Raw genomic sequence first — 24,771 nt, 5'->3', positions numbered from 1 at the left:
TTATATAATTTGTTGCCCATGACGGAATGTGTCTATAATAATACTGCACACTCTGCCATAGGAATGAGTCCTTTCTTTTGTACCTACAGGTGCCACCCAAGACATCTTCCAACCACAGCCTTCCCACCTTCAAAGGTGCCATCAGTGGATTCACTTTTAGCAACTCTTTTACAATCACAGAGAGAGGTCTATCAGAACCTGGAAATGAGTGAGGGTACCTTCAAGCTGTATACATGTCGAGGCAGGAGAGAGAATTCATTTTGGGACATGGGATCTACGGCATGGTCGTCCACCAAATACCTACCATGTTGGTACGCCCTACTAAATGTTCTCCTTGATATATCAGACCTTTTGAGGTCGAGACCAAGATCAATCCAGTTGCCCACAGACTTCGACTACCCAAAAGCTTAAGACTCTTGTTTTTCATTCTTCTCTGTTGAAGCCCTATCTCCATGACACCTATTCATGCAAAAGGAAGACATTCACCATGGTCAATAACAATCAACCAGAAGAATATGAAGTATCTCGAATCATTGATTGCTGCTATAAACATGGACGATTGCAATACCTGGTACATTTGAAGAGTTATTCAGAAGACGAGAGAACTTTGGAACCAATGCGTAATATCCATGAACCCGCTTGGTTTCTCAGTTCCACAGGTGCTGCCCATGAAATCATTTTAACTGGGTTATCAAATATGTCTTTATTTGAATTATAATTAAATTCAAATGTATTGATTGTATTTTCAAATCATGACAATTGCTTTACTACTTCCATCAGCTCCTTCCCCATATACCAATGTCTCCATTTCAGATTATTTTAAAAATATGAAGATCTTTGAATTCTTGGTGTTTATGATTAAGTAGTTCTTTTTGACATATTCCGCAACTACTTACAATTTAATTTGCAATCTGATCGCAGTCTGCTAAAAAAATGAAAGATCTACATATGCTATCAATTTAGGTGAAGATGACCAAATCAGACTGGAAACAAGTGTATTAAATAGCTCTTACAAATCTGCAATATACAGGTTGAAGAGATCAGGTTCCAGTATGCATCATTGCATTACGCCTAATTCTCTACTGAATGTTTTTGATAGAGCCCCCTCTTTTGTCAACCTTATTTTAATTTGTGTGTCAGTGTGCAATAGCATTATCAAAGCAGATCTCTATCAACTATGTCAAATGTGAAAGGTTGACTCTCTCCATATAAATAGTTGTTACATTTTTCCCCAGGGCACTTGATTTCAATAACTTCAATATCATTTCATTATGGCTGGTGCCCAATGTCCTCCTAAACCCCACTTGAAATTTGGAAAGTCTTACATTCTCAGATCCCCAAAGCTCTACTTCTTTGAAGAGGAATGAAGCAAACAGTTTGCTTAAACTGTACAACAGGGATTTGGGTTGTCGGGGGGAAATTCTCCCGGGGTCTGCTGGGCCGTCTGCGGACCCCCGGGCAGGGAGGCCCAAACTCCTCCCGCATATCCCAAAGATGAGTATGAGGCACACGCAAGAAGCAAGGTGGTTCTGCTGTTTATTAAACAACGGCAGGGATGGGTCAAGGATCGTACGCGTCCGTCCTGACTCTCGAAATTCGTGGGGCTCGCAGGCCCTTTTTACCTCAGTATGACGCGCTACTTGCGTCACCTGGGAAAGTTAGCAAAAAACCTATCGTCACTCTGGATTGGTTCCTCGAGTGGTAGGGTTAGTATAGCATACGTATAGAGAACGCTGTTAGTGGTTAAGGGTCAGTCAGGTGGTATACTTGGGTTGTCCCTTCTATTAGATACATGAAAATTGTTACACGAAGACCCGTGATGATTGGATAATGTTAATGGCGTCAGTGATGAGTGCCCCATGTTCTAATCGGTCCACTCGCGAGCCCCCCAGCCTGGGACCATCGTTGTTCCCAGCTCGCGGTGAACCTGTCATTTGCAACAAAATGTAACTATGTGTTTGTGCAGACAATGCGTGGATTTGTTCATATGCTTGAGAGCAGACTACTCCCACCGCCGCAGGTGTCCATTGAGTTGCTTCATTGTTGCTGCCTGCATCTCAAAACGTGGGACCCAGGCGCCGCCTCCCTCCTGGGTCTGGCACCCTGTCAGGTTCGGCTTGGTCACATAAGGAGAGACCATATTTGAGGCAGAATTCTGCACATTTAATGTTGCTTTTTCCACTGTGTGTCTGGCTTAGTTTGCAGGTGTTACCTTGGCTTCGGCCTGTGACATGCAAGTTTGCAACATTGTTCCCTTGGCTGTCCGTTCTCGCCGGGCTCATTCTGCAGGGTCAGCAATTGTACTCTTGCTCATTCAATGTTTGTGGAGGCTCTTGCTTGCGGCCTACTTGGGCCTGGTGCATAGGTGGGGATGTTTGATGCACGGCACTTTAAGTTACGGTATCATATTGCTTTATCCCCAGTATCATGTCTTCGTTATATTTCTCATTGCAATGCATGGGTTAGGAGAAGCGTCAGCAAGCATTTTAGATGAGTTCGTTGTGCGTCTTGCGTTTCTGCATTTTGAAAAACCTATGTGAAAAATAATAAAGATGCCCGTCAGTGGGTGTGTCCGTCACCTACGTCATAGCACTGAATATGTTCTTCGTGTGGATTGGTGTGGGAGTGTCCAGTGTGCATGTTTGCACGGGTGTTCTGACCGTTGGCTAGGTCGTCATGGCATCTCTAACGATGTGTTTATTTACTGTTGAATGGTTCAGTCGAGTTCATCCATGCCGCAGGTGTCGGCTTGGGCAGGGCAGGCTGGTGGGCAGGCTGGTGGGCACATCCGTATGTTCCTGTACCAGGGTATTTGGTCGTCTGGTAGATAGGCAAACTCCTCTCGTGGCGGGTGTCTGGGCCGCGATCTTCTAGGCCAGGGGCGTGAGGGGATTGGTGGGACTCTTTTGTCCCATTCTCCCACTTCAGTCCCCCCTCTGGTCGACTTGCCGACCAAAAACATATCTTTTTCCTTATCTCCTCTTACTCTCCATATTTTAGTTACTCCCCCCAAGTGTCCATAGTGGTTGATATGGTCTTCAAATGACCAATACATATATACACATGTTCCTCCAGGTGTGCAGTATACCCATTTCCCTATGTAGCTCCTTGGGTTTCTTGGGTTTTCGAGCTTCACAGATGGTGGGTCCAGGTGGTTGGTGATGATCTGTTTGCGCAGTTTTTCTCTTTCTTTTATTATTGTGCCTGTGTGCTGGCCATCATCTGTTGGCATCAAGGAGTGCATACCAACCATTTCGATCATTTCGTCTGTAGTACGTGCCTTCCGGGCCTTCCAGAACCTTATTAGGATCAGTGCAGCTCCAGCCAGTATTATGCATCCAACTATAATCTTCAGTCCGTCCGACAGCCAAAATGGCATCCATGACCATAACATTGAACACCAGCTGTCATCCTTCTTCACTCCTTTACTTTCTTCCATCATTTTGGAGTGCATCTGGGCCAGTTGTGATACTGCTTCTGTCAGTGTACCATTGTCAGCATCGTTAGCAGGAATAAATGTGCAGCATGATTGTCCTATCTTTGCGCAAACTCCTCCTTCCATTGCTGTAAGGAGATCTAATACATATCTGTTCTGTAGTGCTACCATCCTCACTGCTCGCAGTTCCTCTTTTATTGCGTTGAATCCATTTACTGTAGAATTAATTGTCATCATTAGCTCCCATCGAGTTATCTGGAGCCATTTTGCGTTTGCGTAAGCTTGTAGTCCCGGATGTATTATTGACGAGAAGAACATTGCTGCTCTGCTGAATAGTCTATGTTCTGGTGGGATTGAAGTGAGTGCTGTTTCCGACCTTCCCCATAGGTAATTTCCTGTCAGAGGTTCTCCTTGTCTCTTCTTTCTATTCAGGACCTTGTTGTTGTTGTTGTTTTCGTTCTCTGACCCCGTCTGAGGTTTTACAGATCTCTTCTTCCTCTTGTTTCGTTCATCCATTTTAGGGAGTTCGCCATGGTCACATGTTTCTGGGGCACCACTAGTGATGGTACATTAATGTGTACCATTGTGCATATACCATTCCACAGAGGGGGCAGTGTGTGGTATGCCTTGTTTCGGCAGGCCCAGTAGGTCCTTTAATACTGCTGTTCCTGCTCCCCCCTCAGGTAACTCTATCACGCTTGCACAGTTGGTGTTGTATCCCACGTCCACTTCTCCTCTATGTTGGTAGCATATCTTAGGTGCAGACAGCGGCAGTATGCTCATTGGGTCTTCATTTTTCTCCATCCATGTCAGCATGGGTACGTACTTGCCCCAAATCGTCCAACATCTGTTATTGTGTTCATCAATAGTTGTAATATTTTCTCTTGTTACCATGTTGCTGCCAATCACTCCTATGTCCCATTTATTGTCCATGTACACCTTCCCTGTTATTGTTACCACTGGTCTTTCTCAACATCCTTGTGTACCAGGAACTTCAGTGGCGTACCAGTCACATGGTAGGTATTGTAGTGTTACTTTCTTCATTTCTCCCTTTTCAGGACCACTTGTCATGTATCTGAATGCTTCAGCATGCAAACTGCTCTTGTGGTAACTCAAATAAGTCTTGAGGAAGTTGTTTTCGTATGGATATTCGCCTCGCGTTTTCCACACCAGTCTCACCACCGTCCCTTGAAATCTCCCTCTCGTTTGGAATAGTGCCAGGTATATTATACACCGTGCAGTCTTTTCATCTATTTCCGTGGCAACAAATGTTCGAGAAGCGCTCATGGCGTATGGGATCAATGAGCAGACGTAGCAGCTGTCTTCTGTTGTCTGCTTACCTATTTGGGTCATGTGTTGGTACCACATGTTGTTCGAGACGTGTGCTGAATCTGTTATGTAATTATCAATACCTTTATTATCCGAGTATGTGCTGCGTTTAACTCTATTTCCCTTATGTGGAGGCTTGCTAGTACCACCTGACATAACACCTGTTGCAGCCGTGGGTGGGGGTACATTAGGTTTGGGTACAGCCAAAATATTGATAGCATAACTTTTCTGCCATACAGAGGCAGCCAAAAACCCAGTGATCATCAAAATCCCTATCATCTTTATTACAGAAGCCAGTATCACCAGCATTTTGCTCTTACCTTGCTGCAGTCCGGCAGCTTATTCTTGCGACGTTAAAGTTGCCCGCCTGAAAATTCTCAATAGGCTTGTTATTAGTGATAGTTGTTGTTTTCAAGCTCTCCCTATCAAGTGGTCGTTCAGTGCCCAGGCGAAGAGCTGTTCCCACGCCAATCTAAGCGATCTGTCTCTTAGGGCAGGCAAGTGTTGGTGAAGATGGGGCATTGATTGTTCTATGGCCAAGATAAATGCTGTGTAGTAGACACGTACCCTCCTTCTTTTTAGGTACTTTGGCCTTTTTATGTGATAGACAAATTGGTGTGATAGGGCTTCAGGGTAGTTATCGTCTGAGGGTAGCATCTACTCCTGGGCAATGGACTTTATTAGTTAGCTGTTTTCTTAGCAATACAATAATACGCGGTACCTGCATGTGCGAAAAAGAAAAAGAGAACATTCAAGTGTTTACATGTGTATATGTGCAAGACAATGTCCTTCAATTGGGTGGTTACTGTAGTGGGTAGGAGGCCGGTGGGCAGAGGGTTTGGGGTTCAACTGGCAGAAGTCTCTTTATTCTTTGATCGTGTGACCATGGGGTGGGTGGTATGGGAATTACCAGTTTCTATTTCAGTAGTTGTCTCTGGGGAATCTGGGGGGTGGAAGGGGTGGAAGGGTATGGAGACACTTAGGTCATCAGCTGTGGTAGAAGTCTCTTCCTCCGTGGGTGACGCTGTCGCTGTTCTTCCAATGGCCCTGTCGGTGACGCTAGGGCGGGTCTGGAGTTTGCAGATCTTTACGTCGTGTAGATGATTCCAAGCACGCTTATCCTGCAACTTTACTGCTCTCGTAGATACCTCCTCTACAAGGTGGGGACCAGTGAAGCGTGGGCTGTTCCACTTTCTATTGAAATTGCGGAGTAGCACGTGGTCACCTTTAGCAATTTTGCACAGTTTTTCATTTTCCAATCCTTGGTCCTCGTCTTCTTGTTGATAACTCTTAGACCCGCCCCGCGTGCGCTCGAGCTGTTGAGACACAATCACTACACTAGTAATCAAAGAAGACACATATTGGTACATTTCATCACCAAGAACAGTTGCAGTGTTTTCATAGTCTGTGAATGCCCTTGATGTTGGCGTTAGAGGAAGGCGCATTTGACGTCCGGTCACCACCTGGTGAGGAGTGAGGTGGTGGTTGGAGCCTGGTCTATTCCTCAGCTCAAATAGAGCTAGCGGAAGGCAATACAACCAACTCTTCTTTGTTGTTTGCTGTATCTTTGCAATTGCCTCCTTCAATAGGCCATTCAGGCGTTCGCATTTACCATTGGCCTGTGGGTGATATGCACATGCAAATTTATGCTTGATGTTCAGTAAGGATGTGATGTGCTGGAACATTTCATTAGCGAAATGCGGGCCGTTATCCGACCGCAGTACCTCGCACACTCCCCACCTGGGGAAAACCTCCCTCACCAGAAATTTAGCTGCTCTAAATGCATCTGGATGTGAGCAGGGTCCTGCCTCAATCCACCTGGAGAATGGGCATACCACTACAATCATATACCTATTTCCTTGACATACGTTGATCATATCAACGTAATCAATATGGATGTGCATGAAGGGTCCCTCTGGCCGGGGTATAGATAAAAGTTGTCACATGGGAATTTAACTCGGGACAGAACCAATCTTCCCTAATTCGTGCTGCAATAACTTCCTTGCCTGTGTGGGCTGGGTGGTGGAGTTGGCTCAGGGCGGTGTTCAATAGTGCCAATGGCATTACCATCTTTCCAGTGTTACCCTGACACCATAGTGCGTCAGTTGGCGACATTGTACATCCTCTTTTTACCCATATTTCTTTTTCTGCCATTGGTGCAGCCGCTTGTATCCATTATCTGTGTGGCTGGGAGATGAGTGTACCCTTCTCTTATCAACATCTCTTTAGCTATCCCCCTCCCTCTCCCTCTCTCTGACTCTGGGGGGTTCCATATCTCACCAAAATATGCAGCATACTTTGCATGTGCGTCTGCTGCTGCATTTCCTTTTGAGATATGATCTTCTCCATTAGTGTGTGTGGTACATTTGACCAAAGCTAATTCTTGGGGGTCATTTATTACTTCAATTAATTCAGCTAATAAGAGAGCATGTTGCACTGGGTTGCCGTCAGCTCTCCTAAACCCTCTTCTCCTCCATTTGGACAATCCTGAGTGGACAGTAGACGTGGCATATGCGCTGTCGGAATATATAGTCACTTTTTTGTCAAAGCTTTCCTTCAATGCCAAGATCAGTGCAACCAATTCTGCTGCTTGAGCAGAGTAATGTTGTGGTAATTGTAGGCATTTCACCGCCACACACACCACTTCCTCTGTCATTTTTACCACTGCTGCCCCAGTTCTCCTTATCCAATCACTTTGGTCTATTGTTGATGACCCATCAATGAACAAGAGCTCTCCTCCATTTAGCGTGTCCTCTTCAACTTTTCTAGTACATGAGTACATTTCGGTAGTCTGCGTACAATCATGTGCATAGTCGCCTTCCTCAATGACTTCCGCTATAAACCTTGCAGGATTAACTGTGCTGCATCTAACAATTGATAATTCTGGTCTAGATAAGATGATCTCATAACCTGACGCCCTCTGTGTGGTTAGTGTGGACTTAGGCTTGTTCAATATTGCAAATAGTGCATGTTCCACAAATAGTGTGGTTGGGCACCCCATTGTAATTGATGATGCTTTCTCTACCGCGAAGGCATCTGCGGCGAGACCTTGTTCGCAAGGGAAATGTCCTAACATTACAGGATCCAAGTGACCGCTGTAAAATGCTACTGGTTTGTAACCCATGCTTGTTTTTTGAGCCAACACTGCTTTCATTACTGCTGAGTCGCAATGTGAAAATATAAAGAATTGTCGATCATAATCTGGGGTGGCCAGTACCGGAGCAGTTGATATTGCATCTTTCAGTTCATCAAAGGCCTCTTTCATTTCCATTGTCCACCCGAATTTTTTCTCCCCTTTGTTAGCTTCTCTTAATGCCTCAAGTAGGGGTCCAATGTATGTGATGTAATCAAATACCCATGCTCTACAGTAGTTGCACAGTCCCAGGAACTGTTGCAGTTCCCTCACTGTTTGTGGCAATGGCGTTTTTGATATGGCCTGTGCTCTTTGTGGTGCAATCTTTCTTCCGTATTGGGATATGAGCTGACCAATGTATAGTACCTGTTCCTGACAGTACTGTAACTTTTCTTTGTCTACCTTGTAACCCTTTTCAGCCAATATTGTCAGCATCTTCAATGAGTCCTCTCTGCATTTTTTTTACGCTTGTGCTGCAAATTATTATATCGTCAACATACTGCAACACTGTGCTTTCCAATTCATTGTTTCCCAAGTCCATCTGTATTACTCTGTTGAAAATTGAGGGTGACTCGCAGTACCCTTGTGGCAATCTGGTGTGTTTCCATTTTGTGTTTCTGTACGTGAAGCATGTCAGATCTTGTGAATCTGGGTGCAGGGGTATTGAGAAAAAGGCATTTTTGAGGTCAACCACTGTAAATCGTGATGCCTCTGCTGGAATGCCACACAATATTGTGGCCGGGTTTGCTGCTATGGGGTATTCTGCTTCCACTATGTCGTTCAAGGGCCTGAGGACCTGGATGAAACGCCAAGACCCTCCTTTAGCTTTGCGCACTGGATATACGGCTGTGTTACATGGTGATTCTGATGGTACCAATATGCCATTATTTATAAGGGCCGTTATTGTTTCATATATGCCCTCATCTGCCTATTTTGATAGTGGGTATTGCTTCACTCTAGGGAGTATTGCACCTTTTTTCAATTTTATTCTACTCCCCCTATACTCTTTATGCACCCCACGTCATAGGGACTAGTAGTCCATAATGATGTTGGGACTTTTGCCATATCCTCCTCAAAGAAGGGAACTGGGGTGGATGTGGGTGCTTCAAGTGCCATTGCAATTTTCTGTGCCACTTGTTTGTATGTCACTCTTAGCCATATGTCTACACTCATCATAAATACCATTTCACCTTCTTCCTTTTCTTCTGAAAAGAGCTCCTCATCTGACACCTGGGTGAGCCTGCATCCCTCAGGTAGGGCTATCACTGCCCTCCATGCTCTTCCTTCCCTGTCTTGGGTATGTACTGCGATATAATCAGCAGTTGCTATAATGCTCTCCATGCTCACTGAAATCACCTTTCCTTCTGGTTCATTGGCTGGTGTTTCTGGTCTAAACAAATAGGCTGTTGGCCTCCTCCAGATCTTTCCTTCTATTCCTGGCATCCATGCGAATGCCATGTCTGTTCTGTACTGGAACAGTTCGCCATCTACTGGCTCAGCCCTAATCACTGTCTGTCCACAGTATGCTTGCATAATTTGTCGTGCAGTGAGCATGTTTATTCCAGGGGTGGAGCAAATTATGCCGTCCTCCGTAAAGGAGATCGTCATATTCAACCTGCTCATTATGTCTCTCCCAAGTATGTTTACTGGTGAGTCCCTTGAATATAAAAGCGGGACGGACATGTCATAATCCCCTATCGATAAGTGAATGCTATCAGTAAAGGGAACCAACCCCCTAGCCCCAGAGAATCCTTGGGTGTTCATGGCCTCACCTGACATCTTAAATTTACCTTCCCTTATGCAAGACCGGGTCGCCCCGGTGTCAACATGGAATGATAATTTTTTGTCACCTATCGTTACCTCTATGCGTGGTTCCTCCTTACTATTAGGTGTTACCGACAGGATGGGACACACCAAGGCCGTCTGTGGGCTGTCCTATTGAGGGTATAATGATTGACCACGTCCTGTGTAAGGGTTGTGTCCCAGGACCGTCACCCTTCCCAGTTGTGTTTGCTGTAGTTGTGTATTGGTAGAGGTTATTTTATGGTCTTGAATTTGGGCAGGTTGCTGTACTTGCTGCACTTGAGGTTGTTGTGTTATCGCTACCTGTTGTTGTGGTAGTGAATATGTCTGTGGCTGTTGTTGTGTTACTAGTTGTTGCTGCACATTTCCCGGTTGCAGTGCCTGCTGTTGTTGGATGCCCTGCTGTTCCCTTGTAGGCCCTTGTTGTCCCTGTTCTCCCCATGCTGGTGTACCGGGTCGCATTCTACATGTGCGTGTCATGTGCCCTAGTAATCTGCAAATCCAACATACCGGTGGTTCCCTGGTCTGCCATGGAAAGCTCCCTGAATTGTCCTGGTATACTGGTTGCCCGGTGGGGTAGAAATTTCTGAATCCTCCCCCTTGCTGTTGTGTGTTATAGCCATATCCCCTCCCCCTCATCATTCCTCCCCTTCCCCTGTTATAATTATAATATCCAGCTCCTGGCGTTGAGTATCCTCCTCCCATGTTAGTCGTGTATGGTTGGGGTGGTGGCAGCTGTTGTGCTACAATCTGTGATGATTGTATTTGGGAGGGATCTTGTGCAGCCACTACCTGTGTGGGGTTTTGAGTCATTGTTGTAGGTGTAGTTATTAGTGCAAACACTTGAAATTGTCACCTCTAAATGATTGCGCAGCCCTGAGCAAATGGTAAATGTCCTATTCAAATTGAGTGGGTAACTGGACAACAGATACAGTGAAACAAAGAGTCCAAAGCAAGTAGATTCTTCAGTCAAAATACGCTGTTGAAACAGATTTTATGAAATGATGCAAAAACAAGACTGCCGACACGTGTTTCGACCCAGAACAATGGGTCCTTTTCAAGGCAAGACTGTGGTGTTAGTATGATTCATATGCATTCAAATACAGCAATATATTATGTAATCATGCCATAAAGATAAGAACATTTGAAATTTAAACAAAATTAACCAGCAGAGGAAGAAGAGGAGGCCAGGGTTAAAGAAGAGAAATGCAAACAAGAAAGAAAAAAGCCCATATGTACATTACATCATGTCAAAGAGCAAAGCAACCATTTCAATGTGAAACATATTCCAAGTAAATAAGAAGTAAATAAAAAACATTTGATTTATTACCATGTATTGTGGAACCAAAAATCGCGGTCGAAGTGCCAATATGTGAATGTCCATATGATGAAAACAAAATAATATGTAAAAAAGAGAGAGAAGAAAAGTAGTTATTAGTGCACCTTCCATCGTGTATTTAGTAAGTTTTTTCTGTACCAATTTAGCCTCTTCTGCTTTTCTATCCTCTTCCTTTTGTTTCATCTTTTCTTGCCATGTCCTACAATGATGTACTATCGTCAATTGTATTTCTGACCATGCTTTTGCTTCCATCCCTACTACCTTCTTCAGTTTTTTCTGCACTGCTTCTGGGAGCCCTTGTATTAGTATATGATAGAATATTGCTGGTGTTTTGTCCCATTGTTCTCTAGTTTCTATACGCCACTTCTCTTGAATTTCCTGGATATAATCAACAGGATCTTCGTTCTCACGCATCTTGCGTGATGTAATTGCTCCTATGTCTGATGTGTCTGGGTACTGTACCCTCAGTGTTTGCCATAATGCATGTCTGCAGTTTGCGAATTGTGCCCCATCGTGTGATGTGTTTGTTATTGTGACCCCGGGGAAGCCTGCTCTCTTCCAGATGTAATCTGCTGCATCCCCCAATATTGATATTAGAAGGCCCTTTACATCCCCGACTGCCAGTTTCTGTCCTGCGGTGTGTTTTTCCATTTCATATATCCATTTTCCCGCACCTCCACTTAATGATGGGAGCCTGCACTTTATATTTTCCTTGTCTGCATGCTTCCAAGGGACGTATTGTGGTCTAACCCCTCCCCTCTCCAGAAGTGGCATTAAGTTGTGTCCTGTTTTACCCCCTGGGATCCCCAAAGTCAAGTCTGTGTACCCCTCCTCTTCTTCCGTGTCGTCTACATCGTCAATTGTGTCCATATTTCCCCTGCTCGTAACAGTTTCTCCTCCATCTCTACCCCTTCTTTTATTATTTCCTTTATTTGATGTGGGCGTGTGTATTTGTTCTTCCTGCCTGCGTCCAGGGAGATCTCTAAGCCTGCCTGCATAGGGTGTGAGTTTGTGAGGGGCGGGTGCGGGTGTAGGTGGCCATGTTGCACGGGATGAGTGTAGGGTGGTGGAGCATGTTGGACGGGATGATGAGGGTGTAGCTGCGCGTGTCTGCCTTCCCGCCATTCCTTGCTCTTCCCCCTCACTTCCCTCCAGTTCTTCCTTTCTCCTGCAGGCCCATGGTGATTCTCTATTTGTCCGGGTGATGTATAATTTATCTAGGCTTTCCCTTTCACTATTTCTTCCTTCCATCTCCATTCCTTCGTCTTCCTCACTACAAAAGTCATCCAGGAGTGACAACCCCCAATCTGTCTTTTTCCCCCTAATCGTTACTGTTTTTAAGTCTATTAGATCCGTTCCTCCTGTTTCTTCTTTACCAATTGCTCCCCTTTGTGCTGATGTTGTTGCTACTTCTGTGTCTCTGCGTACATACCTCCTTACTTCACTCTCCCCTCTCCTATCTTCTCTTTCCCCTTCTTTTTTCTCCGCTATCTCTCTACCAATTTCCTCTCTTTTCTTTATTAATTCCTCCATTACTTCACTACTCATCTTTTCCAATATCCTTTCCTCTTCTCTCTTCTTTTCCCATCTCTCTCTTTCCCGCTCTAATATGCTCTCTATCATCCTCCATTCTTTGTATTTCTTTGTTGTTTCTGATAGTATTCTCCTCTTCCATATTTCCATTTCTTTTTCTTTCTCTTCTTCCTCTCTTTTCTTGTCACGCAGTGCCGCTCTTGATACTCTTTCTGCTGCTGCCTTTACCCTTTTGGCTTCTCTCTTTCGCTCCTCAGTTCGTTCCCTCATTTTTTCCAACTCATTCTTACTTTCTTTCCTTTCCCGTGCTCTCTCTCTTTCCTCTCTCTCAAGCTGCTTGATCAGTGCATTCTGCTCATCCCTTAATTCTGCTAATCGTTCCTCCAAAATCTCTTTCTTTTGTTGTAACAGCTCTTCCTCCTTTCTTTTTCCCTCTTCCCCTTTCATTTCACTCTTTGTGGTATTATCCTCATCCATTTTCCTTACCACCTCCTTCTCTTCTCCTGTTAATGAACCTCGTAATTTTAATAATACCTGCGCAGCTACCCACTCATCATGTCCTATTGCCGCGATCTGTTCTTCGCCAGTCCTCCCCTCCCCTGCGGGCATCTTCGTACGAGCTGATCCCGTCGTACTAGTCTGCTCCCCTCCCGTGTGGCCACCTGTAGCTGTATATGGTGGCGGGCTGTATGCCGGGTTCGAGTACCCCTCAGCCGCCCTTAATTGTTCTCTTACTATTTCTTGTAGTTCTGTTAAAGGATATAACCCCCCTCCCTCCTTTTTCACTACCTTCGCTAGGGGCATATCGTCGCTCTGTTCCTTTTTATTTCCTTTTCGTTTAGGTTGTTACTCTTTTCTCCTCCCTCTTGTCCATTCCCTGTGTTCTGTGTGCCTTCACTCTCTTTTTCCCCATTCTCTTCTTCCTCCTTAATCTTCTTCTCTTCCGTTGTTTCCCCCATAGTGAACATTCCGTTTGGTCCTGGTCGGGTCCCTTGGAACATCCTCCATAAGTTAAACACCTCCACGTGGTGTGTCAACTTCTTCCCCTTGTATGTGTTATGCAGATGGGTTAATAGTGAATGTTGGGTATATGGATCGAAACTGCCATTAGGCGGCCATGGTGTCGTCATTTTGTTGTCTGTCCCCTGTGTCCATTCTATACTGTATTTGATCAGTTTCTCCCTATGGGGTGACAGTGTTTTACATATATGCTGTAGCGGGGTAGTGAGGGTGTTCCCCCACCCTCCCGATCCTGTCCCGTATGACATAGTAGCACTTTACTTGTTATCCTACCCCTGTATGGTAGCGGTTATCTTGCTAACAGTGTACACTATACAATCTCAGATCTTTACCTGGCCCCGTAATTTTGGGGACTTTCGATCGTCCGCTAAAGAAAAATAGTAAGATATAGCATTTGCATTTGTATATTCTTTTCTTTCTTGTCTTCCTTCACCGAACACCTTTACGGCCCCCTACGGCCGAGGCGCACGTGGCCCCCTGCGGCTGCGTGCCCTGTGTGACGTTCTTATACAGCCGTCCCACTTTGTTTTACCCCTCCTCCTCTTTCTTCACTTGTCGTGGCCGGCGTTCTCCGTGCGCGGCCACGTCCCCCTCTTCGCCTTTGTCCCGATCTACTCGTTACCGTTTATCTTCGTCTCCACTCCCTTACCATTATTCTCTTCCCCACCACTCTCCAAAAAATGCCTTGTGTTCGAGATATCCTATGAAAGCCCTACTGGTGACGTCACCGATCTCTTCCAAAACTACTGGTAAGTTCTTCACATGTTTTTAAAAGTACGAAATACGCTTGCAATCTACCCCCGTTAACCCCACAGCTGTCCTCTTGTCACGCCTGGAACAAGGTAATCAACAATATAATCAGACTGCGCACGCTGCGTCGCCTCGCGTGTGATACGCCCCTCGACAGGAGGCCTTAACCAGCCAATTATCTTCCGTATTAGGCAACCAGCTAGCTACCGCCTACAGGGAAACGTCATCTATCTATCGAGTTTTCTGCTCGATCAATAGGGATCATCATCTACTCATTGATCAATAATCATCAAATCGTAGGAAAACGCACGCACACACACCCTTACAGGTGGTCGCGACCTAGGCCAATCAGTGTCTACGAGCGGCCGCACGTGATGTTTTCGTGCTCCGCCCCCTCCTCTTCCGTAACATAGCGGACTGCTCTCGCACTTGTCCAGCTACCATTCACTTCACCCTCAACACTAATTTATCAAACCTTCGCCGCGCACCTGTGTAACACCTCCCACCTCCTGTATTCTATTCCCTCCCCCTCCCTCACAATTTCACATTGCTTGTTGGGCGTGGCATACTCACCAAGTTCTCTTGATGCGGGGCCGCTCGACTGCGTGCACCCCTCCAAGCGGCTCGCCACCTCCCCTCGTCTGGACCACGTCTGGACACTCGCCAACCGCGGGCGGGATACTTCTCAACCGGCTCCCGAAGGCCAATATCCGGATTGCGCTGTCCGGTCTTCTCGCAGTTCCGCGATGGTCCTGTAGTCCTCAAAAAGGGAGCAGCGGCAGAGGGGGCCGTGCCGCCGGGCCTCCTCGCAACGGGAGCACTCGGAAAAATAAAATAAACGGAGATCTTAAACAGATCTCAGCGGTGCCTCCAACTTGTCGGGGGGAAATTCTCCCGGGGTCTGCTGGGCCGTCTGCGGACCCCCGGGCAGGGAGGCCCCAACTCCTCCCGCGTATCTCAAAAATGAGTATGAGGCACACGCAAGAAGCAAGGTGGTTCTGCTGTTTATTAAACAATGGCAGGGATGGGTCAAGGATCGTACGCGTCCGTCCTGACTCTCGAAATTTGTGGGGCTCGCAGGCCCTTTTTACCTCAGTATGACGCACTACTTGCGTCACCTGGGAAAGTTAGCAAAAAACCTATCGTCACTCTGGATTGGTTCCTCGAGTGGTAGGGTTAGTATGGCATACGTATAGAGAACGCTGTTAGTGGTTAAGGGTCAGTCAGGTGGTATACTTGGGTTGTCCCTTCTATTAGATACATGAAAATTGTTACACGAAGACCCCTGATGATTGGCTAATGTTAATGGCGTCAGTGATGAGTGCCCCATGTTCTGATTGGTCCACTCGCGAGCCCCCCAGCCTGGGACCATCGTTGTTCCCAGCTCGCGGTGCACCTGTCATTTGCAACAAAATGTAACTATGTGTTTGTGCAGACAATGCGTGGATTTGTTCATATGCTTGAGAGCAGACTACTCCCACCGCCGCAGGTGTCCATTGAGTCGCTTCATTGTTGCTGCCTGCGTCTCAAAACGTGGGACCCAGGCGCCTCCTCCCTCCTGGGTCTGGCACCCTGTCAGGTTCGGCTTGGTCACGTGAGGAGAGACCGTGGTTGAGGCAGAATTCTGCACATTTAATGTTGCATTTTCCACTGTGTGTCTGGCTTAGTTTGCAGGTGTGACCTTGGGTTCGGCCTGTGGCATGCGAGTTTGCAACATTGTTCCCTTGGCTATCCGTTCTCGCCGGGCTCATTCTGCAGGGTCAGCAATTGTATTCTTGCTCGTTCAATGTTCGTGGAGGCTCTTGCTTGCGGCCTACTTGGGCCTGGTGCATAGGTGGGGATGTTTGATGCACGGCACTTTAAGTTACGGTATCATATTGCTTTATCCCCAGTATCATGTCTTCGTTATATTTCTCATTGCAATGCATGGGTTAGGAGAAGCGTCAGCAAGCATTTTAGATGAATTTGTTGTGCGTCTTGCGTTTCTGCATTTTGAAAAACCTATGTGAAAAATAATAAGGATGCGCTTCAGTGGGTGTGTACGTAACCTACGTCATAGCACTGAATATGTTCTTCATGTGGATTGGTGTGGGAGTGTCCAGTGTGCATGTTTGCACGGGTGTTCTGACCGTTGCCTAGGTCGTCATGGCATCTCTAACGATGTGTTTATTTACTGTTGAATGGTTCAGTCGAGTTCATCCATGCCGCAGGTGTCGTCTTGGGCAGGGCAGGCTGGTGGGCAGGCTGGTGGGCACATCCGTATGTTCCTGTACCAGGGTATTTGGTCGTCTGGTAGATAGGCAAACTCCTCTCGTGGCGGGTGTCTGGGCCGCGATCCTCTAGGCCAGGGGATTGGTGGGACTCTTTTGTCCCATTCTCTCACTTCAGGGTCTGTAGTTGTTGTTCACAATTCGATATCGTCAACTCCAGGATTTATACAATATGTTCAGTTTTTCATTCTTTAAATTTAATTTAATATGTCTTCCTCTGTCCTTGATTCGCCAATGGAACCATACCATTCCTGTGACAGCACTATGTCGCCTGGTATGAAACTGTGCCTTTGCGCAGTAAAAAAATGCTTACCCCCATTACTGCAACTAAGGGAATCTGAGGTTGCAGGGGTGTCCCCTGCTTCTATTAGTTGTGTTAATGGGGGTTGGGGTTTGCAGAGGTGTACCCTGTCTCCATTAAATGGAGAGCAGAAGACAAGAACGCTTTAAGAAAAAAAAAAAAGGACCTTACAGGGCCAGCACTAACCCACAAAAGTGGGTGGGAACTGATGCGGCAGGGATCAAGAGTAGTAAGTGGCACACTTCCATGTGTGCCGCCATTAAGGTAAGTGGCTGGGGGGGAGTGGGGTAGGGGGATGCGGGTAACAGTGATATATCTGATCACTGCAATGGGCCGTAATGGTTGTTGACATTTTCGTTGCTGGAATTATGGGAGGTGCAGTGATCATATAGATTCCTTGTCAATTACATAAATACTTCCAGTCAACCTTATTAGGTCATATCTCTCTCCTAATTCCCTTATATATTTGACTGAAATGAACTAGAATTGTTCCTTATCAATTACCAAACTAAATGAATTCTGTTTTTTTCAAGGATGAATTATTGATGAAAAATTGCTATTTTATCATTTTAATGCATGTGCACTATGTGGTACTTAATCCAGTTTATGTACCTCGGTACAATTTCCTCTTTCTCCTCTAATATAACCCTGAACACCATCCTTAAATATAGCAGTTATATGTCTTAATTTTGACAATTTTTCTCTTTTTTTTTTCCAAGAATCATCAAATCAAAAGCAGGATTATTTTCCCTTGTATCTATAACCATGCATTTCTTGTCGATGTATTCAATTAATCAAAGTTTGATTCACTATCCTAGCACTAAAGAATATATTTAAATGTTCATCTTCCTGTTTGTAAAACAAGCGGATTAGAACCCCATAATGTTTATGGATAGTGTTCCTCTGCCAATTCTCACCATAGCACTTTTTACATGCAGAGAGATGCATCGTAAAAGAAGCTTGTTCTCTATTTAATCCACCCATATGTATATTACCGGTCGAAAATGCATAGTCACTAAGATTTGATGTGAAAGCATAATTCAGATATTGATTTAGAGGCAAAGATATGGTCTATCTGTGACATAGGGCCTCATTACGACCCTGGCGGTAAGGGGTTAACGCCAGCGTTAGCTGCGCCGACCCCTTACCGCCAATTACGAGGTCCCCTAGCGCCATGGTGCTTTTAACACCTGCTTTTAGCAGGTGTTAAGATCCATGGCGCTAAGGGACCATGGAGTTAATTACGCCACCGTAATTTACGGTGGCGTAATTAACTCCTTCCCCACTCCCATTATGCCCTATGGGGCAAAAATGGGAATGGGGAAGGGTAAATGGGGATTGGGGACTTACCGCCCCGCCTAGGTCGGAATGGGGCGGTAAGTCCGCCAACCACCATGGCGTAAACGTAGTTTACGCCATGGTGGTAAAGTCACGGCCCAGGCGGTAACTTACCGCCTGGGTCGTAATGAGGCCCATACACTTTTCGTTGCGCCATGTGGCCGTGTCCAAAATATCCACACCATACTTCAAGCTTAACCTCCCCATCAGTTCATTCCATTCATGCCCTCTCTTAACCCTGCTATCACTTTCCAGTTTGACAGTAAACTTCTTATTTACCCCCTTTGTATCCAATCTTCCTCACAAATATTATTCAAGTCACCTGCAATGTATTTATTAGTTCTTTTTCTCTCAAGTAGCCAGTTATCAATGTTCAGATAAGACCAAATACACCATAAAAGAACACAAACTCAATAACAGAGTAACTCCAAGTGCATGAGAAACCCCAGCTTTAGTCTAATACAAACGGTCTCTGGTAGAGGGTACAAAAGACAATCTCAAAATGGTGTAAGGAACAACAAGTTTTTAAGGAAAGAAAACGTCATAGCTGATGTCATAGTTAGTAATCATCATAAAAACATATACTCTCTCACTCGCTTGGTTGATAGAGTATAGAACATATAGTTCTCCAGTATGGGGTCTGGCATGGATTCACATGCTCATGGATTCACATGCTCATGAATATTCCTTGTCGTCAGGTTGCAAATCCTCGGTAAAGAAAAAATCAGTTTCAGTTTCGTTTCTGAACTGTCCTTCTACAAGTCACCAATCACTGGTCTCTGGGTCATACTGCCCCCAGCCAATGACTTCCCTCTATCTAAGCCCCTCCTCTGGCAGCCATCTTCAGATTTTTACTGCACGTTCAAGTGTTGGGAGTCCTCGTGCTATAGCTCTCGAGCTTTTACTGCGTTTTGCGATTTTTCAAAGAGTTTAATCTCTTTTTTTTCTGTAAATCGAGCCTCAAGCTCCATCATTTCTACTTCTGATCAATGGGGACCCGTTTCGGAATTTTCTACACCGCTGAAGGGTGAGGTTTTCGTCGAGTTATGCTTCTTGGAGGATTCCAGAAGACCTTGACGTCTACCCCGTGGACATGGACCAGGAAAAAGGAAGCTCGACGCCCGTATCCAAGCTGTTCAGTAACTGCCCTGGATGCGGATTGCAGAATGTGATGCCTCTACTGCCTTCACGAAGACAAAACACACATCAAGAAGGACTGTGCGTTTTGCAAGAACATGTCGGAGTGGACCATGAAAGATTGGCGGATCCGCCTCACCAACTGGCTGGAAGGGAAGAGCCCAGCAGTAGGTGAGAAGAAGAAGAGGTCCAAGCGGTCTTCTAAGTCCTTTGAGGGAGCTCTGGCGATGGGGGCCTAACAGAAGGCTAAGCACCGTGAGTCTGCGGGCACCGCGAGTGCTGAACGGTCGGGCTCCTAGGCTGCCAGGCAGGGCACACTTTCAACGTCGCCATCAACCACGAGCCAACAATCTGGCTCTCGGAAGAGAAAGTTGTAGAACCCGGGTAAGCTTCTGGAGAAGCTCCGGTTGATCCCGACGGAAGCAGCCGACGGGGAGCGAGGCGGTGACCCTCCCCCCAAGGTGAAGGCCTCAAGCACGCCAAAAGTCTTGAAGGCCCTGGTTCACCTGGCTAAGGCCTCTATCGAGGGAGTCTTGGCGGCCCTGGCGAAGCCTGTGGAGGCTCCCCCAGTGGAGGCGACATCGGGCCCAGAGTTTCCCTGCCACCGGAGCTGGCTGGAGTCGTGAAGATCCTCAACAAGAAGTTCGAGGAGGTCCGGTCCCACGGGAGGGATCCCGACGAGGCGGACGAAGAGAGAAACGGCGGTACCAACGAGTTTCTCGTGGAGGCAGAGGATTCCACTCCACAACCACCACGCTCGTCGCAGCCGGTACCCGAGCCACGGGACAACTCGGGAACCATCTTAATGGTGATCCAGGCCTTATGTATGGAGATAAGGACGAGGTTGCCCTTACCCCCAAAGGATGATCCAGCGGAGCCTGGCCCATCGGGTAGTCCTCCAAACAAGCGGAGGAGAGTTCACCCTCCCCCCGCCCTTCCAGCCTTCGCAGCCCTCACAGCTTTCATCTCCGTCCCCTGATCCTAGGGAGGACACGGGTACAGAGACGGCCACAACGGGGACGGATGACGACGGTGGTGACCACGGGATGCGCCTTCCATCACCACCGCCTCCGGCCTCCCCGCCTGACGGAATTGGCAAAAGGAAGGTTTCCTCTATCAACGGCGTGAAGCCAAAAGGAAGACGGTCCTCTCGGTCCCGTTACTTGACGACATATGGGACGAGGGGCTGTTGCTCCTGAAGAACCCATTCACGACACCTGCCAAGGGAGACCGGTACAAAAAGAAGTACTGGGTGCCGGATTCAGCCCCTCTGTGCCTTAGAGCGCAGCCGACCCCGGATTCGGTCGTCTCGGCGGCAGCCAAGAAGAAGGCGGCGGGGGCTACGGCTTCGACTTCAACCTCCCCCCCCGGACGGCGACGGGAAGAAACTGGACACCATGGGGCGACGGGTCATCTCGTCGGCGGCGACCACGATTAAAGCAGCCAACGCCCTAGTGATTGTGGCCCGCTACGACAGGGAGCTTTGGTTTAAGATAGCTCCTCTGCTGGGCTTCCTCCCGGACGCCAAGAGGGCAGAGGGCCTGGAGATCCTGCAGGAAGGCGAGGTGGTGTCAGACCACGCCATAATGGTGGCCACGGACATTGCTGACACCGGTTTCCGTCAATTGTGCAACAGTGTTTGTCTTCGACGGCGTGGTTGGCTCAAGGTGACCGATTTCCGCCAGGACGTGCAAACCAGAGTTTTAGACATGCCCTTCGACGGGAATAACCTGTTTGGCAAGAAAGTGGACGAGTCACTGCAGGCCATCAAGGCTGACACGGAGACGGCCTGGGCCTTGGGGGTGTTGCACCAACGACGGCCGCCCTTTCGGAACTCCGGAGGCAAGCAAGGTGCCTCCAAAGGATTCAGCAGAGGCTCCTCGACGTCCCACCAGGCAGCCCGCTCCACGTCGCAGGAGACCTACAGAGGATGCGGCAAGTCAGGAGGATCTCGTCATCGTTGCCAAGGAGGCCAGGGCAACCAGGCCGCTGCCAAGCAGGACTAAACCGGCTGTAGCGTCGGGCCCCCACCTGAGCACCTTGGCGGGAGGTCGGCTGGCGAAGTTCATCAGCGTGTGGGAGTCCATCTCCACTGACCGATGGGTGCTGGATGCCCTGGCCCGCGGGCACACTCTCAAGTTTTTAAAGAAGTGTCCCTGCATTTCACCCGTGGCCAGGAAAGAAACCACGTACCACAACTGCTGCTGGAAGTAAGGGTGATGCTGAAGAAAGGTGCCATCGAGCTCGACCCAAAGAGGCTCAGGGGCTCTGGAGTGTACTCTCGATACTTCCTCATAAGGAAGAAGACCGGCAGTTGGCGCCCCATCCTGGACCTTCTTTGTTTAAACAAGTACATCAAGGCCCAGAAGTTCCGGATGGTCATCTTCCAGCACATGCTGGGGCAGCTGGAGCAAGGCGACCTCCTATCGTTGCTGGACTTGGAGGATGCCTACTTCCACATCCCCATTCTAAAAGGACATCGAAAGTTTCTCAGATTTGTAGTCCAAGGACGGCACTACCAATTCAAAGCACTTCCTTTCGGATTGAAGTCGGCACCCAGGGTATTCACCAAGTGCCTAGCACCAGTGGCGGCATGGCTGCGCCTGCAGGCGATCCACGTCCATCCCTACCTGGACGATTGGCTCATCCGAGCAAAGACAAGAGACCTCGTGTCGGGCACACAGCGAAGACTGTCCAACTGCTCACGGACCTGGGATTCTCCATCAACTTCGCCAAATCCCACCTGGTCCCGTCGCAGGTCGCACTGTTTCTGGGAGCCAAGCTCGACACAGTAGCGCGGCTGGCCTCGCCGTCGGAGGAAAGGACGAAGGCCATCATGGGAAAAGTGCAGCGGCTGTTGACCATGGACGTGGCCAGGGTGAGGTCCATCAAGACCCTTCTCGGAATGATGTCCTCGTGCATCTTCCTAGTGCCCCTGTGCAGACTGCGGATGCGGCCACTATAGGAGTTCCTCGACGCCCGTTGGATGCAAGCGACGGGCAACTTCGAAGACAGGATCTCGCTCGACGAGGCCTTTCGGCAAGTGATCCGGTGGTGGGGCACCCGCGCACATCTCATGGCGGGTATAGACTTCCAGACCCCGGCACATTAGGAGACAGTGACGAGGGACTCCTCCCTTGAGGGATGGGGGGCGCACACCAGAGATCTCCACGCAAGAGGCTTTTGGCTCCCAGAGGAGAGGTCACTCCACATCAATGTACTGGAGCTCTGGGCCGTGTTCTGGGCCCTCAGGTAGTTCCTTCTGTCCCTCAAGGGCAAGGTGGTGAGGATCTTCACCGACAACACCACTACAATGTTCTACATCCGGAAGCAGGGAGGTACGCAGGATCTTTGGCACTGGGCCTTCGCCTAAGGGATGTTTCTGGTACCCTTCCACCAGGCAGGAACAAAGAACACCATCACCAACTCACTCAGCAGGGAGCTGTGCTCGTGCCACGAGTGGGAGCTACGACAGGATCAAGTGGATCTGCTATTCCAACGATGGGGCAATCCCCAGATCGATCTATTTGCGACGGCGACGAACACCAAGTGTCGGAGGTTCGCCAGCAGGTTTCCACAGCTGGGGAGCATGGGCAATGCCTTCTCATTCCCCTGGGACAGCCTGTTCCTGTATGTGTTCCCACCGTTGCCGTTGCTGCTGCGATTCATCAACCAACTCAGGCGGTCCCGTTGCAGGATGATCCTCGTTGCACCGGCGTGGCCGAGACAGATCTGGTTCCCGGACCTTCTGGACATGTCAGCGTCCCCCCCAGTCAAACTGCCGATGGACGCGGATCTCCTCTCCAGAGAAGGAGGTGCCATCATCCACCACGACCCGGGGTCGCTGAACTTGCAGGCCTGGCTCCTGCAGCACTAAAGTTTGGAGGGCATGATATCCCGGCAGACTGCAAGGAGATGCTTGCAAAGGCCAGGGCGTCCTCGACTCTCAAGTGCTATGGACATAAGTGGAAGAGGTTCTCTGTCTGGTTCAATGCATAGAAGATTAACCTTCTGTGGATTACAGCCCCCCAGGTGCTACCGTACCTACTGTCACTGGCCAAGGTGGGGCTAGCCCATGCCTCCATCAAGATACATTTAGCGGCTATCTCCTACTACACCAGAACTCCAGGACAATCATCACTGTGGTCCCATCGTCTGGTGAAGGAGTTTATGAAAGGATTGTTCCGATCATTCCCGCCGGTGAAGGCTCCAGCCCCGGCATGGGAGCTCAACGTGGTGCTGAGCAGGCTCATGGGGCCGCCATTCGAGCCTCTGCATTCGGCACTGTTGAAGTTCCTCTCGTGGAAGACTGTGTTTCTTGTGGCCATCACCTCTGCACGACGAGTGGGAGAGATCCAGGCCCTCTCCTGTAAACCTACATACCTGACTTTCGAGGGTGGTGCTGAGGATGCACCCCTCCTTTATGCCCAAGGTGCCGTCGGACTTCCATCTCAACGAGCCCTTGGTGTTACCTGTCTTCTTCCCGTCGCCTTTGCACCGGCTGAAAGGACTTTGCACTCGCTGGATGTAGCTAGAGCGCTGAAGTTCAATTTTGACCGCACGAAGAGCTTTCGGAAGACATCACAACTGTTTGTGAAGTTTGGACCTGTGAACCAAGGGAAGGCCCTCTCGAAGGCTTCCATTTCCAGATGGCTCTCCGGCTGCATCATGCACTTCACCGGTTGGCAAACCGACCGTTGCCCAGCTGTCCGAGAGCCCACTCGACCAGAGCGGTCACTGCTACCACAGCGTTCTGTCTGGCGTACCCCTGTTGGACATCTGCAGGGCTGCTACATGGAGGTCGACGCACACCTTCACGAGTTTCTACTGCGTTGACCGGGATTCCAGGGAGAAGTCCAGGGTCGGCCAGGCAGTGCTGCGCAACCTGTTCGCCTGAAGGTGGGCCTGGCGAGGAGGTAAGAGTTGCTTAATGTTGAGTTGATGAAATGCTTAGTGTTGAACCTTGCCACCTCCCGTGGTTGTGCATTTGTGTACTGCTATGTATTCCTATATTCATGAGCATGTGAATCCATGCCAGACCCCATGCTGGAGAAGGAACAAGTTGTTACCTGTAACTGTTGCTCTCCAGCATGGGTCTGGCATGGATTCACATGCAAACCCTCCCTCCTACCCCTCTGCGGCTCTTCACTTGGTCCTACTGCCACTTTCCATGGTACCAAATCTGAAGATGGCTGCCAGAGGAGGGGCTTATGTAGAGGGCAGTCATTGGCTGGGGACAGTATGACCCAGAGACCAGTGATTGGTTACTAGTAGAAAGACCAGTCCAGAAACAAAACTGAAACTGATTTTTTCTTTACCGAGGATTCCCAGCCTGACGACGGGGAATATTCATGAGCATGTGAATCCATAAGCATGTGAATC

Source organism: Ambystoma mexicanum, chromosome 6p (genome assembly GCF_040938575.1).
Source record: "Ambystoma mexicanum isolate Mex_15411 chromosome 6p, UKY_AmexF1_1, whole genome shotgun sequence".
Taxonomy (NCBI): Eukaryota; Metazoa; Chordata; class Amphibia; order Caudata; family Ambystomatidae; genus Ambystoma; species Ambystoma mexicanum.
This window is presented reverse-complemented; position numbering follows the sequence as displayed.